This window comes from Dermacentor andersoni, chromosome 6 (genome assembly GCF_023375885.2).
Source record: "Dermacentor andersoni chromosome 6, qqDerAnde1_hic_scaffold, whole genome shotgun sequence".
NCBI classification, from domain to species: Eukaryota; Metazoa; Arthropoda; class Arachnida; order Ixodida; family Ixodidae; genus Dermacentor; species Dermacentor andersoni.
The window spans coordinates 179,737,817-179,751,204 of NC_092819.1; the positions used below are offsets into that span (position 1 = coordinate 179,737,817).

The 13,388-nt window shown below is 49.9% G+C and overlaps 1 protein-coding gene and 1 pseudogene across 5 annotated transcripts in view; one reads left to right on the forward strand and one right to left on the reverse strand.

Annotated features, from left to right (window-relative positions):
• The window catches only part of LOC126523926 (uncharacterized), a 185,801-nt gene that overhangs the window by 129,492 nt on the left and 42,921 nt on the right, over positions 1–13,388 (reverse strand). The gene's annotated exons all lie outside the window — the stretch shown is intronic.
• LOC126523999 (U2 spliceosomal RNA) lies at positions 2,290–2,469 on the forward strand (annotated as a pseudogene).

Sequence of the window (13,388 nt, forward strand, 5' to 3'; positions counted from 1 at the left end):
AACAGATCAGTCTGCTGTTTGTAATTTCCAACGGTTTGTTTATGAGAAATAATGGGCAGCGTTGGTGTGAATTTGATAACATAAGTCAAATAATCACTGCCACATAAAATGTCCAGTATTTCCCACTTAAAATCGGTAAAAAGATCCGGTGGGCAAAATGCTAAATCAAGGCAGCTAAATATTACGTGAACTCGGTGAAAAATAGGTTGGCGCATTTGAGTTCAAAAGATTTGTTAAAATAATATCATCGATAAGTTGCCCTAATAGTTTATTTTTGTAGCTGCCCCAAAGAGTGGGATGAGCGTTAAATTCTCCTTCTAAAAGAAAGGCTGCGGCAACTAGTCTGTTAAATTTTCCGAGTCGCGAGAAGTAAGATGAATATGGGGAGGAATGTACAGCGAACAGATGGTGACAGTTTTAAATGATAAAACGGTGATCGCTACAGCCTCGTATGTAGTATTTAAAAGAATGTTCAGTGTGGGAATATCACCTTGCACAATAATAGCGATACGTCCTGATAGACGGCTGGAGTGTTCGCGGTCCTTTCGTACCAAAACAAAACCTTAAAGAAAATGTGAATTTATGGGGGACTAAGTTCGTTTCTTGAAGGTAGAATGCTACGGGCGATAAATTATTTATGATGTCTGAAGGTCACTTAGATTACACATTGCGCCTCTGCAATTCCAATGAATGATGAATGCCATTTTAATGGAGCTGAAAATATTTGCTTATGTGTGTGCACTCTGAAGTTAAGTCGACCTCCTTCACTTTCTCCAAGGCGCTGGATGATCGAGAGCCAGGCGCCAAGACGCACGTCTCGGGCCGTGGATCTCGGTTCACTATGAAAAACATGGCAATTTGGAAGAATGTCTTCGTTTGGTTTCAAAAACAACTGGAAAGTGACTTTGCTGCTACCTCTGTTCAGACTCCGATCTGGAAATCGGGGGAACGCGTCTACCATAACATGGTTTCGAAATTCGGCGGAGGTAGTAGGCACCCACCACCGAGCCTAACAAGGGGATGCTACAGGTTCCGAAAAACTTGCAGACGCCAGCTGTACACCGCCACTACAACTTAATCTATATGCCCAAGAGCGGATATATTAAACACGGTTAAGCCTTGCCGCCCGGAAATTCAAAAGTAAGAATAAGTGAGTAGAAGACAGGAAAGGTGGAAAATGAGAGACAAAAAAAAAAGATTGAAGCCAGGGACAGGAAAAGCGACTGCCAATTTCCTCCAGGTCGGTCAGTTTGGAGGTGCCGTCTACGAGAGGCCAAAGACGGCTGTTGCCTCCGCCGGGGGGCATTGAGGGTTCAAACAACCGCAATCGCCTCAACCCCCAAGATCCCCCTTTCTCCAGACACGGCTAAGCCGCGCACGACCGTTCGCGGGAGGGTCCGTCCGTCGTGTGTTCGGGTATGTGGTGTCGCAAAGTACCAAACGCCAGATGACTAAGACGCTCCTGCGGTGGCTAAGCATTGTGATTTCTCGATGCTGTCACGATGGAAAGCTTCAGCGCACAGTGCCCCATACTTTTGGTTCACCGTACTTTCTATTTTTATTGTGAGCTGTACACGTTATTCCTTGCTTGATTCGACCCATTCCTCCGCGTTTGTGCACGCATACTGTTTTCAAATCTTAGTGCCATAATTATGGGACCTAATTGTTTTTCACTACGCGTGTGTTAAAAAAGATCCGTGCCATTCCACTGTGAAGATGGATAACCAGCTGTGTGCGGACCCGTTTAATCGTGAACTGTCCATTGCCGTACGTCTAACGCTGTGTGCACATAAATGGGGGGTGCGACTAGTCGCTCCTCCACGATGTTGAGCCTCGCAAGATGACGAGGCCGGTACACATACTCATGTATTGCTGCAAAACGCGTCACGCCTTTGAATAACCAATGTCGATACGTAGAACCAACACGCACCTCATGGCAATCCGAGGGCACAAACTGCTTCACCGTAACAGGGCAATCGTGCGTTGGTCCACGTCCCGCAGTACAGTAATGGTTGTGAGGTCCTTCGCAAACCACAAGCTGTCTCACACAACACATGCCACACAATATTCGTTCCCCATAAACTCCCTCTGAATCCTGGCCGTTGCTCCAGTGAAACTTTTTAAGATTGCGAGATCAGGGCCACATGGATGGTTCGCATTTCGTTCCACTTCGCGGCCCTGGCGGGCAGCACGTTTACGGGACCACCACCATGACAGGGCGGAAGGAGAGGAAAAGAGATACGCAAGCGCTTGGAACGACAACAAAGAGAGGGCGGTACGAACGTAGACATGACCGACGCGGGTGAAAGCGTGGTATATGTTCTTATCAGCTTAATATCTGACACGGGTGGTATTTGGACCTAAGATATTAAACCTATTTTTGCAAGTTGGCGGAGTGCTTAAAGCCTGCTTCAGCTCAGCTGCGGGTCGGCCCGGTATTGCACCATTGAAACGTGTGGTTCTTTATCTTTCTCGGGTGACCGCTTTTTACCCTCTAACAAATGTTATCGCTCAGCGCAGGACGCGCCTCCACGTACCGGAAGTTTCTCAAATGTTGTAGGTGGTTCTATCCCCGGTCTGTTGTCACCGAACCTTGTAGATTGCATGAGTAATGCGAATTGTGTAGTACTTTCTGGAAGAAACGCGGGCACCAGCAATTACTCTGCTACATTCGATAACTCATCAACAAAAGCCGACGCGCTTGAACCATTCATCAGACTTCGAGGATCGCCGACTGTGCTTGTCGCTATCGTTGTGCTTTGAGTTTAACTTGTTTTTGTGGGCACAGGTTCGCCCAATAAAAACTTAGTTTCTTCAATGACAATTTCGCTACTGCGTTCTTTACCGTTGATACTACGTGACATGTGGTCGAAGTGCTAGCGCGTTCATGTAGCGAACGCCCCCGCAAAGCCGTGATCCAGGCCCGTAACCTGAGGGCATCACCAACGTCGCGAAGGGCCAGCCAGCTAGCTGTAGGCAGCAAGCACTGCTACCAGAATACGGACCTCTTCCCGAGAAGACCGCAGGGATCAAGCCCAAGTCCGCAACCCCAATGACTGCCCCAGAGTCCCCCATGCTGCTGCAACAACCTCGGGACCCACCGACCTTCCATGGATCACCGGCTGAAGACCGAGAAACCCGACTGGAGACGTACGAAAGTATTGCGACATTCAACTGCTCGAAATCCAAGGACAAACTGCGGCATATACCGGGTGTCCAAAATTAAGGCACCATATAACGTAAAACTATTCCACTATGTTTTTCTTTCATTGATTGATTGATTGATAACTTTTTTGTTCCAGCAAGCTGGGGTGCCCGCCTCTTAACCTACACGTAGGTAGGGGGGGGGGGGGGGGGAGGACGAAGCAGTCCCCGCTCGTTGAGGACGGTGAGTCTTCACGGCCTCAACGGCCAGGCGGATTGCTCGACGCTGGTCGTCTTCAGCCTCACTCTGGAGTAAGGCCTCCCAAGCTTCTCTACTGTTAATGTTTTCCTTGGCCCCTGGAGAGCCAGCACACTGCCATATTATATGGTCTAGCGTACCTTTTTGCTTACAAATTTTGCAGAGGGCGTCGTTATAGTCCCCCGTCTGGGTTAAGTAGATCCAATGTGGTGATGTATAATTGTTTCCCTGGAGGCGTCGCCAAATGCGAGCGTCCTCCAGAGAGAGAGAGAGACCGATGCGGAGGCGGAAAGATTATAACGCGACAGCGTTAGGGAGCTCGTGTCGCAGAAAAGCCGGCGTCGTCAGCGTAGGTGTCGGCGGCGTTGGCCGTGAGCGATAAATCCCGGGAGGCACTTCATCAATAAAAAACAACTTGCAAGATGGGCTGGGTGGGAATCGAACCAGGGTCTCCGGAGTGTGAGACGGAGACGCTACCACTCAGCCACGAGTACGATGCTTCCAAGCGGTACAAAAGCGCCTCTAGTGAATGCGGTGTTGCCTCAGAAACTTGTCGTAGAAAGTTATACTGCGGTGTATATCGGTATTTATGAGCATGTAACTTAGAGAAGTCGCAGTTACACGAGTAGCGAAGTACGGTTCCGCCACATTTCTTCTGCGCTCTGCGCACACGCAGAGCCATCTTGCGGCAAACACGGAAGGCCCGCTCCTCGCAATGTGCGGCGCTGCCCCGACACGTGGCGCGCCACTCGCCCGCTTCTCCCCTTTGGGCCGTGCGGGGACCGGTGCGAGGATGTCCCACTACCCATGCGTTTAATAAGTTTTCTCGCTTCCAACTTCCAACTTTCTTCCAACTTCACTCGTCACTCGCACCCTCGCGTTTTGGCGACGTGGCTCCTCTGTCCGCTCACAGCGCGATTCCTAGGTGCAGCGTCCGATGCGGGACGCCTGTGACCTGATCGCTGCGCCGTAGCGCGTCTGGTGGGAAAGCGTCCCCTACGATGTGTGCCGAGCTGCTTCCGAGGAGTCATGCGTCTGCGTGGTGCTCCCAAGCGAGATAGAGGACGATCCCATCGAGCCCCATGATCGCGTCGGCCTTTATGGCGCGTCGCGGCCCGACTTTACGTGCTGATCACGACGTTAGGCTCGCGTAGATAATTTCTCCCTCCGAGACACCGAGTTCTTTGGTTCGTTCCGCTTGCTCAGGCGCATGTTTCGTTGCCGCGCCGAACGCTGCATTGCTCGGCCTCACCGCGTGATTGGTGGGTGCAAAGTCCGATGCAGGGCGCCTCATAAGTGATCGCTGCGCCGTAGCGCAACGTCTTGCACCCATTGGCGGGTCGACGGAACGCTATCGCGTTCCACTCTTGAAGGCGAAGCTTAAGCGTCCTCCAATTTTTTCTTTCGGCTTTGTAATGATCGGCAATTTCCCTGTACGTGATGATGCTATTTTTTATCCATGAAACAGGCTGCTCTAGAGTTACCCGGTGGTAGAGTGCTCGGGCTCGCTCTTGAGCGGCTTCGTTGCCTGGGACTTCTTCATGGGCCGGTACCCAAATAAAAGTTATGTCCCTCCTGGGAGGGTTCTTGAGTAGAATGTGGAGGGCTTCTTCCGAGATTCTCCCTTTCTTAAAATTTTGTATAGCTAATTTGTTATCGCATAATATTACTCCCGCTTTTGTACCCGCACAAGCGAGCGCTACTGCAACCTCCTCGGCTGTACAGGCGTCCCTCGTGCACGTGGAGCACGCTATCTTAACGCACCCGTCGCCATCAACCATCGCCGATACCGCATCCCCGTCTCTGCCGCAAGCGGCGTCCACGTACGCTACGTTATGCGCCGGTGTGTTTTTAAGTTTATTTACTAGAGCCTTAGCCCTGTGAGCTCTCCTCTCTTTGTTGTTAGATTGGATGCATATCTTTAGGTAGGGGGGGGGGGGGGGGCGATTCGGAAGCGTTTACGCACGTCCAACGGAATGCCTTTCTTGTCAGTCGCGGCCACGGAGCGCGGCATCCCTGTCGCATTGCATTCCTACCCATTCCATGATTTCTCTCCCTGTTTTAGACTGGCCTAATCTTTCCAAATGAGACAGTCGTACTGCCTCAGTGAGCTCAACTAGCGTGTTGTGAACCCCCATTTTGAGGAGGAGGTCTGTCGAGGTCGAGTCTGGCAGCTCTAGGGCTCTCTTAACGCTCTTCCTAATGATCGCATCTATTTTCTCCTTTTCTTCTCGTTTAAAAACAAGATACGGTGTGGCAAACGCTATACGGCTGGTAATGAAGGCTTCCATGAGTCTGAGGAGGCTGTTCTCTTTGGGGGCCTGCCTTTGAGTGAAATTCTCCTAAAGATCCCAGTGACCTGCGCCGCGTATCCTTCTAGCTGTTTGATTGTCGCGAAGTTGCATCCATTTCTCCGGATGCAACCTCGTTTCCGTTTACGAAAACATTGATGGGTCGGCTGCTCCCAGCGTGTCCCCGTTGATGCTTTGGCTCAATTATTAACAGCTCAGATTTCTGCGGCGAGCACGCCAAGCCTCTGCTGGCCGCATACTCTTCCACCATATTCGCCGCTATCTGTAGTTTAAGTTCGATGGCTGCGTCACTCCCACTGTTAACCCAGATGTTCGTATCATCCGCGTACATGCTAAACTTAATCGATTTAATCTTATTGAGTTTCGCCGGGAGACCCCTCATCGCTATGTTAAATAGAAAGGGTGATAGCACCGACCCTTGCGGGGTCCCCTGGGTCCCAACTGTGATGGGAGGGGATTTTACATCCAGAAATTTTATATTCGCCTCCCTCTGTGACAGAAAGCTTTTGACGTATGCATATACCCTGTGTGCCACACCTACCTCTTCGGGGCCTACCAAGATAGCCTTATGGCTAACGTTGTCAAATGCCTTGGTGAGGTCGAGGCCTAGGACCGCCCTGGTGTCAGTTGGGTCGTATCCGTCTAGGATATCATGCTTAAGTCTGAGCATGACATCTTGTGTACTGGGCCCTGGCCTGAATCCAACCATTTCCTGCGGCCAGAGATCATTCTCCTCTATGTACCTGGTCAGTCCCGTTTGAACAACATGCTCCATCAATTTCCCTACAGACGAGGTGAGGGAGATTGGTCGCATGTTCTTCAAGCCGGGTACTTTGCCTGGCTTGGGAATAAAGACTACGTCCGCCTGTTTCCATGTTTTTGGGAGTTCTCCTTTCTCCGACACCTGGTTCATGCATTTGTTAATGCAAAGATGGACTCATCGTCTAGATTCTTGAGAGCTGTGTTTGTTATCCCGTCCGGACCGGGGGCCGATCTCTTTCTGAGGTTATTAATCTCTGCTCCAACCTCTGTCGTGGTGATGGGGGCATCGAGATCTGGGTTGGGAGGTCCCTCGTAGTCCCTAAACACCTCGCTCTCTGCTTTTCCAAGATATGTCTCTTGGAGCTCGCTAATGAGCTCGTCATCTGTGCCAGCAAAGCCATGCCTCGCCCTCACCTGGTTTGTACTAGCTTGCATTTTTGGTTTACTAGGGTCGATTAGATGTCCGGACAGGCCGCCATTGGAATATGAACCTGGCAACGTTTAACGCAAGAACATTATCTAGTGAGGCGAGTCTAGCAGTGCTATTGGAAGAATTAGAGGGCAGTAAATGGGATATAATAGGGCTCAGTGAAGTTAGGAGGCCAAAAGAAGCATATACAGTGTTAAGGAGCGGGCACGTCCTGTGCTACCGGGGCTTAGCGGAGAGACGAGAACTAGAAGTCGGATTCCTGATTAATAAGAATATAGCTGGTAACATACAGGAATTCTATAGCATTAACGAGAGGGTGGCATGTCTTGTTGTGAAACTTAATAAGAGGTACAAAATGAAGGTTGTACAGGTCTACGCCCCTACATCCAGTCATGATGACCAGGAAATCGAAAGCTTCTACGAAGACGTGGAATCGGCGATGGGTAGAGTGAAAACAAAATACACTATACTGATGGGCGATTTCAATGCCAAGGTAGGCAAGAAGCATGCTGGAGACAAGGCAGTGGGGGAATATGGCATAGGCACTAGGAATAGCAGGGGGGAGGTATTAGTAGAGTTTGCAGAACAGAATAATATGAGGATAATGAATACCTTCTTCCGCAAGCGGAATAACCGAAAGTGGACATGGAGGAGCCCGAACGGCGAGACTAGAAATGAAATAGATTTCATACTCTGCGCTAGCCCTGGCATCATACAAGATGTGGACGTGCTCGGTAAGGTGCGCTGCAGTGACCACAGGATGGTAAGAACTCGAATTAGCCTAGACCTGAGGAGGGAACGGAGGAAACTGGTACATAAGAAGCCGATCAATGAGTTAGCACTAAGAGGGAAAATAGAGGAATTCCAGATCAAGCTACAGAACAGGTATTCGGCTTTAAGTCACGAAGAGGACCTTAGTGTTGAAGCAATGAACGACAATCTTGTGGGCATCATTAAGGAGTGTGCAATAGAAGTCGGTGGTAACTCCGTTAGACAGGATACCAGTAAGCTATCGCAGGAGACGAAAGATCTGATCAAGAAACGCCAATGTATGAAAGCCTCTAACCCTACAGCTAGAATAGAACTGGCAGAACTTTCGAAGTTAATCAACAAGCGTAAGACAGCTGACATAAGGAAGTATAACATGGATAGAATTGAACAAGCTCTCAGGAACGGAGGAAGCCTAAAAGCAGTGAAGAAGAAACTAGGAATTGGCAAGAATCAGATGTATGCGCTAAGAGACAAAGCCGGCAATATCATTACTAATATGGATGAGATAGTTCAAGTGGCTGAGGAGTTCTATAGAGATTTATACAGTACGAGTGGCACCCACGATGATAATGGAAGAGAGAATAATCTAGAGGAATTCGATATCCCAGAAGTAACGCCGGAAGAAGTAAAGAAAGCCTTGGGAGCTATACAAAGGGGGAAGGCAGCTGGGGAGGATCAGGTAACAGGAGATTTGCTGAAGGATGGTGGACAGATTGTTCTAGAGAAACTGGCCACCCTGTATACGCAATGCCTCATGACCTCGAGCGTACCGGAATCTTGGAAGAACGCTAACATAATCCTAATCCATAAGAAAGGCGACGCCAAAGACTTGAAAAATTATAGACCGATCAGCTTACTGTCCGTTGCCTACAAAGTATTTACTAAGGTAATTGCAAATAGAATCCGGAACACCTTAGACTTCCGTCAACCAAAGGACCAGGCAGGATTCCGTAAAGGCTACTCAACAATAGATCATATTCACACTATCAATCAGGTGATAGAGAAATGTGCGGAATATAACCAACCATTATATATAGCTTTCATTGATTACGAGAAAGCGTTTGATTCAGTCGAAACCTCAGCAGTCATGGAGGCATTGCGGAATCAGGGTGTAGACGAGCCGTATGTAAAAATACTGAAAGATATCTATAGCGGCTCCACAGCCACTGTACTCCTCCATAAAGAAAGCAACAAAATCCCAATAAAGAAAGGCGTCAGGCAGGGAGATACGATCTCTCCAATGCTATTCACAGCGTGTTTACAGGAGGTATTCAGAGACCTGGATTGGGAAGAATTGGGGATAAGAATAAATGGAGAATACCTTAGTAACTTGCGCTTCGCTGATGATATTGCCTTGCTTAGTAACTCAGGGGACCAACTGCAATGCATGCTCACTGATCTGGAGAGGCAGAGCAGAAGGGTGGGACTAAAAATGAATCTGCAGAAAACTAAAGTAATGTTTAACAGTCTCGGAAGGGAACAGCAGTTTACGATAGGTAGCGAGGCACTGGAAGTGGTAAGAGAATACATCTACTTAGGACAGGTAGTGACTGCTGACCCAGATCATGAGAGTGAAGTAATCAGAAGAATAAGAATGGGCTGGGGTGCGTTTGGCAGGCATTCGCAGATCATGAACAGCAGGTTGCCATTATCCCTCAAGAGAAAAGTGTATAACAGCTGTGTCTTACCAGTACTCACGTACGGGGCAGAAACCTGGAGGCTTACGAAAAGGGTTCTACTTAAATTGAGGACGACGCAACGAGCTATGGAAAGAAGAATGATAGGTGTAACGTTAAGGGATAAGAAAAGAGCAGATTGGGTGAGGGAACAAACTCGCGTTAATGACATCGTAGTTGAAATCAAGAAAAAGAAATGGGCATGGGCAGGACATGTAATGAGGAGGGAAGATGACCGATGGTCATTAAGGGTTACGGACTGGATTCCGAGGGAAGGGAAGCGTAGCAGGGGGCGACAGAAAGTTAGGTGGGCAGATGAGATTAGGAAGTTTGGAGGGTCAACATGGCCACAATTAGTACATGACCGGGGTAGTTGGAGAAGTATGGGAGAGGCCTTTGCCCTGCAGTGGGCGTAATCAGGCTGATGATGATGATGATGATGATGATTAGATGTCTGAGAAGGCTCCAGGTTTTGGAGAGACTCATATTGGCTTCCGTCTCATCGCACTTGCTGTACCAGTTCTGCTCGTTAAGCTTAATCGCATATGTTTCTATTCCTTCGTTGAGTCTGGCTAGTTCCCGCCGGATATTCCTATTCCATCTTTGTGCCTTGAGTCTTTTCTCCAGGTTACTCTTTCTGCTCCACATTTTCAGCAGCTTGCTGTCTAGTGCTGGGGGTGCGTCCTCATCCTCTATAGTTGTAGTCGCTACCCCTATATGCGTTTTAAGGAGGTGTGTCCACTCGTCGATATTGTAGATATCGTCCGGCAGTGAGGCCTCTTTTCTTATCTCTCTGAATTTATCCCACTCCGTTAATTTCGGTTGTTTGATGAGGCGAGTTCTGACGCCTTTTCCTAGCGTGAGCGAAATAATAAAGTGGTCACTGCTTAGAGTTTGTCCTGTGCTTTTTATTTATTGATTTATTTAAAAACACCTTAGAGGCTTCAAAGCAAGGCATTGAATAAGTGGTGCAGTGCATAGAAAATACATAGAATACAAGACATCTATAAACCGTACCTGTTTACAAGCTACAACCGCAAGTGCAACCCAGAGGAAAAAAGAATTATTTAGTTCACGATTCACTAGGCAAAAGAAGAAAACATAATATAATAACAAGTGTAAGGAAGGAGAAGTGCGCCATGCAGAGCGCCGCAGCCGGATCGCCAATGCTACTGAAGTGGGGCTCGGGCTAGACGCTGTTCCTGGTGTGACTGGCTAAGCCTACGCTGTTGCGTCTTCTTGTCCGCGTCCATCGTGCCGTCCACAGCCGTGTCGTAGTTCTTTGCCATAATTGGTGGAGGTTTGCTGGGTCTCCTGTCATCCTGGAATTGCGCAGCCGGACTCTCCCTGCCATCACGACCACCGCAAGCGCCACGAGCTTACCACCACCTGCTCCCCAGTCCTCCGTATGCCCCGGCAGACTCCGTCAGCGGGACCCTCCCATCTTCAGCGGCACTGACGACCACGACGTTGATGACTGGCTCTCGTCATACGAACGCGTCAGTCTGAACAACAAATAGGATGACATCACGAAACTGACCACCGTCCCTTTTTTACCTCACCGGAATTGGCCACTTGTGGTTTCGGAACCACGAAAGCGAAGTCTCAAGCTGGACGGTGTTCAAAACAAAGTTCAGCGAGGTCTTCGGCCGCCCTGCTGTTGAAAAGCTTCGTGCCGAACAGCGCTTGCAGTCGCGCTCTCAGCATCCCGGTGAGACCTTTATCAGCTACATCGAAGATGTCATCGATCTCTGTAAACGCGTCGATGCATCCATGACTGAGGGCAATAAAATCAAGCATATAATGAAGGGTATCGACGAGGACGCATTTCAGATGCTCATTTCAAAGAGCCCCTCTACTGTTGCACAAGTTATTGAACTGTGCCAAAGCCATGACGAGCTCCGCCGTCAACGCATCCTCACTCGCCGTCCTGTTCCCCATCACGAATCGTTGTCCAGCTTGACCTCCCCTATTCAAGATTCCACCCTCCTCTCGCAGATCAAGGCTTTCGTCCGGGAAGAAGTAGCTCGCCAGCTCTCCCTCATCTCCAACCCGCCGGACTCAAGTTCATCCCTTAGTCCGACCCTACGACATGTTATAGAAGAGCAAGTGTCCGAGGTCCTTCCTCTGGAACGGGCGCCTCAACGCACCGCTTCATTGACTTACGCCGACGCCGTCGCACAACCAAGACCGCCGACCTTCCGGGCTCAGCCTCCGATGCCTAGCCCTGTTTTTACCCCCACGCCGCCACGACCTCCAGCCCATCGAGTAATTAATCCCTGGCGCACACCGGACAATCGGCCCATCTGCTATTCGTGCGATATTCCCGGGCACGTTGCACGCCTGTGCCGCCGCCGTCCACTTCATCCACGTGACGACCCACGCACAGCCGCGTACGACCATCCGTCGTCTTACGCTCCAGACCGCGATTTACCCCTTCCCCGCCCAAGCCTTCGCCCAGTTTCCGACCGCCGTTCTTCTTCTCCTCGTCGTCGCTCGCTCTCCCCGATGCGTCGACGTCCCTCTACAGCTGACACGGAAAACTAAGTGGCGCAGTTCCCGAGGCAAGAACTGCGTCATCGTCACAACGCTCAAGCCCTCTTCTTTCGCCGCCCAACGTTACTGATGTCGCTGTTGAAGGTGTCTCTGTGCTTGCCCTCATTGACACAGGTGCCGCCATATCTGTAATTGCCGAAAAACTATGCCGCTCAATACGAAAAGTCACGACGCCTTTCTTCGGTCCTTTACTCCGCACAGCCACAGCACAGCACGTCCAGCCGGTGGCTGCGTGCACCGCCAGACTTGAAATTCAAGGAGTGGTCTACACAGTCGAGTTCGTCGTTCTTCCCCACTGTTCCCACGATATTATTTTAGGTTGGGACTTTCTCTCCCGTCACCAAGCTGTTATTGACTGCTCCCGTGCAGAAGTCGCCTTCTCTTTGCTTGGCAATGCCATATCTGATGACGTTTCGATTTCCTGCACCAAGTTGTCCCTCACTGACGACATCCATATACCTCCGCACGCATCCGTTCTGGCACCTGTATCCTGTTCCGTTGCCTCCGACTCTACCGTACTCTTCACACCTTCGACTGCTTTCGTTCACCGCCACCTCTCACCTCTCCCAACTGCGCTGCTTAGCCTTCAAGCTGGTGCTACTCACCTTCCTATACACAACCACTTCCCATTCTCGATTGCGTTGCTTCGCGGTGAATCTCTCGGCACTGTGGAGCCTTACAACACCATTACCACGTCGGAACTTCCTGTTGGATCGTCAGAGGTCAACACCCTCTACTGTAGTCCCGCACCTGCCGCATCGCCTGAAGACGTTTTCAGCCACGTCATCGTTAACGGGTTAAGCCTCACGCAACGCCATGACCTTCTCCATCTCCTCGAGAAATTTCGCCCTGCTTTTGACAGTCATAGCACTTCTCTGGGCCGAACGACGACTGTATGTCACCGTATTGACACCGGTTCTCACTCACCGCTACGGCAGCGACCCTACCGCGTCTCGTCGACAGAACGACGCGTCATTGATGAGCAAGTAGGTGACATGCTAAAGCTTGGTGTCATTGAACCGTCCGACAGCCCATGGGCATCGCCAGTTGTTTTAGTTAAAAAGAAGGATGGCTCGATCCGCTTTTGCGTGGATTACCGCCGCCTAAACAAAATAACCCGAAAGGATGTTTATCCATTGCCGCGGATCGACGACGCCTTTGACAGCTTACAAGGTGCAGAGTTCTTTCCTCCCTCGATCTACGCTCTGGTTATTGGCAGGTGCCTATGGCTGCAGAAGATAAGCCTAAAACTGCTTTCATCACACCAGATGGCTTATACGAATTTCGTGTAATGCCATTCGGACTTTGCAACGCGCCCGCGACTTTTGAGCGGATGATGGACACTATTCTTCGAGGCCTCAAATGGAACACGTGCTTGTGTTACTTGGATGATGTAGTAGTGTTCGCACCAGATTTTTCTACTCACCTTCATCGCTTGGAGCAGGTTTTACGCTGTCTCAGTGACGCTGGCCTCCAAC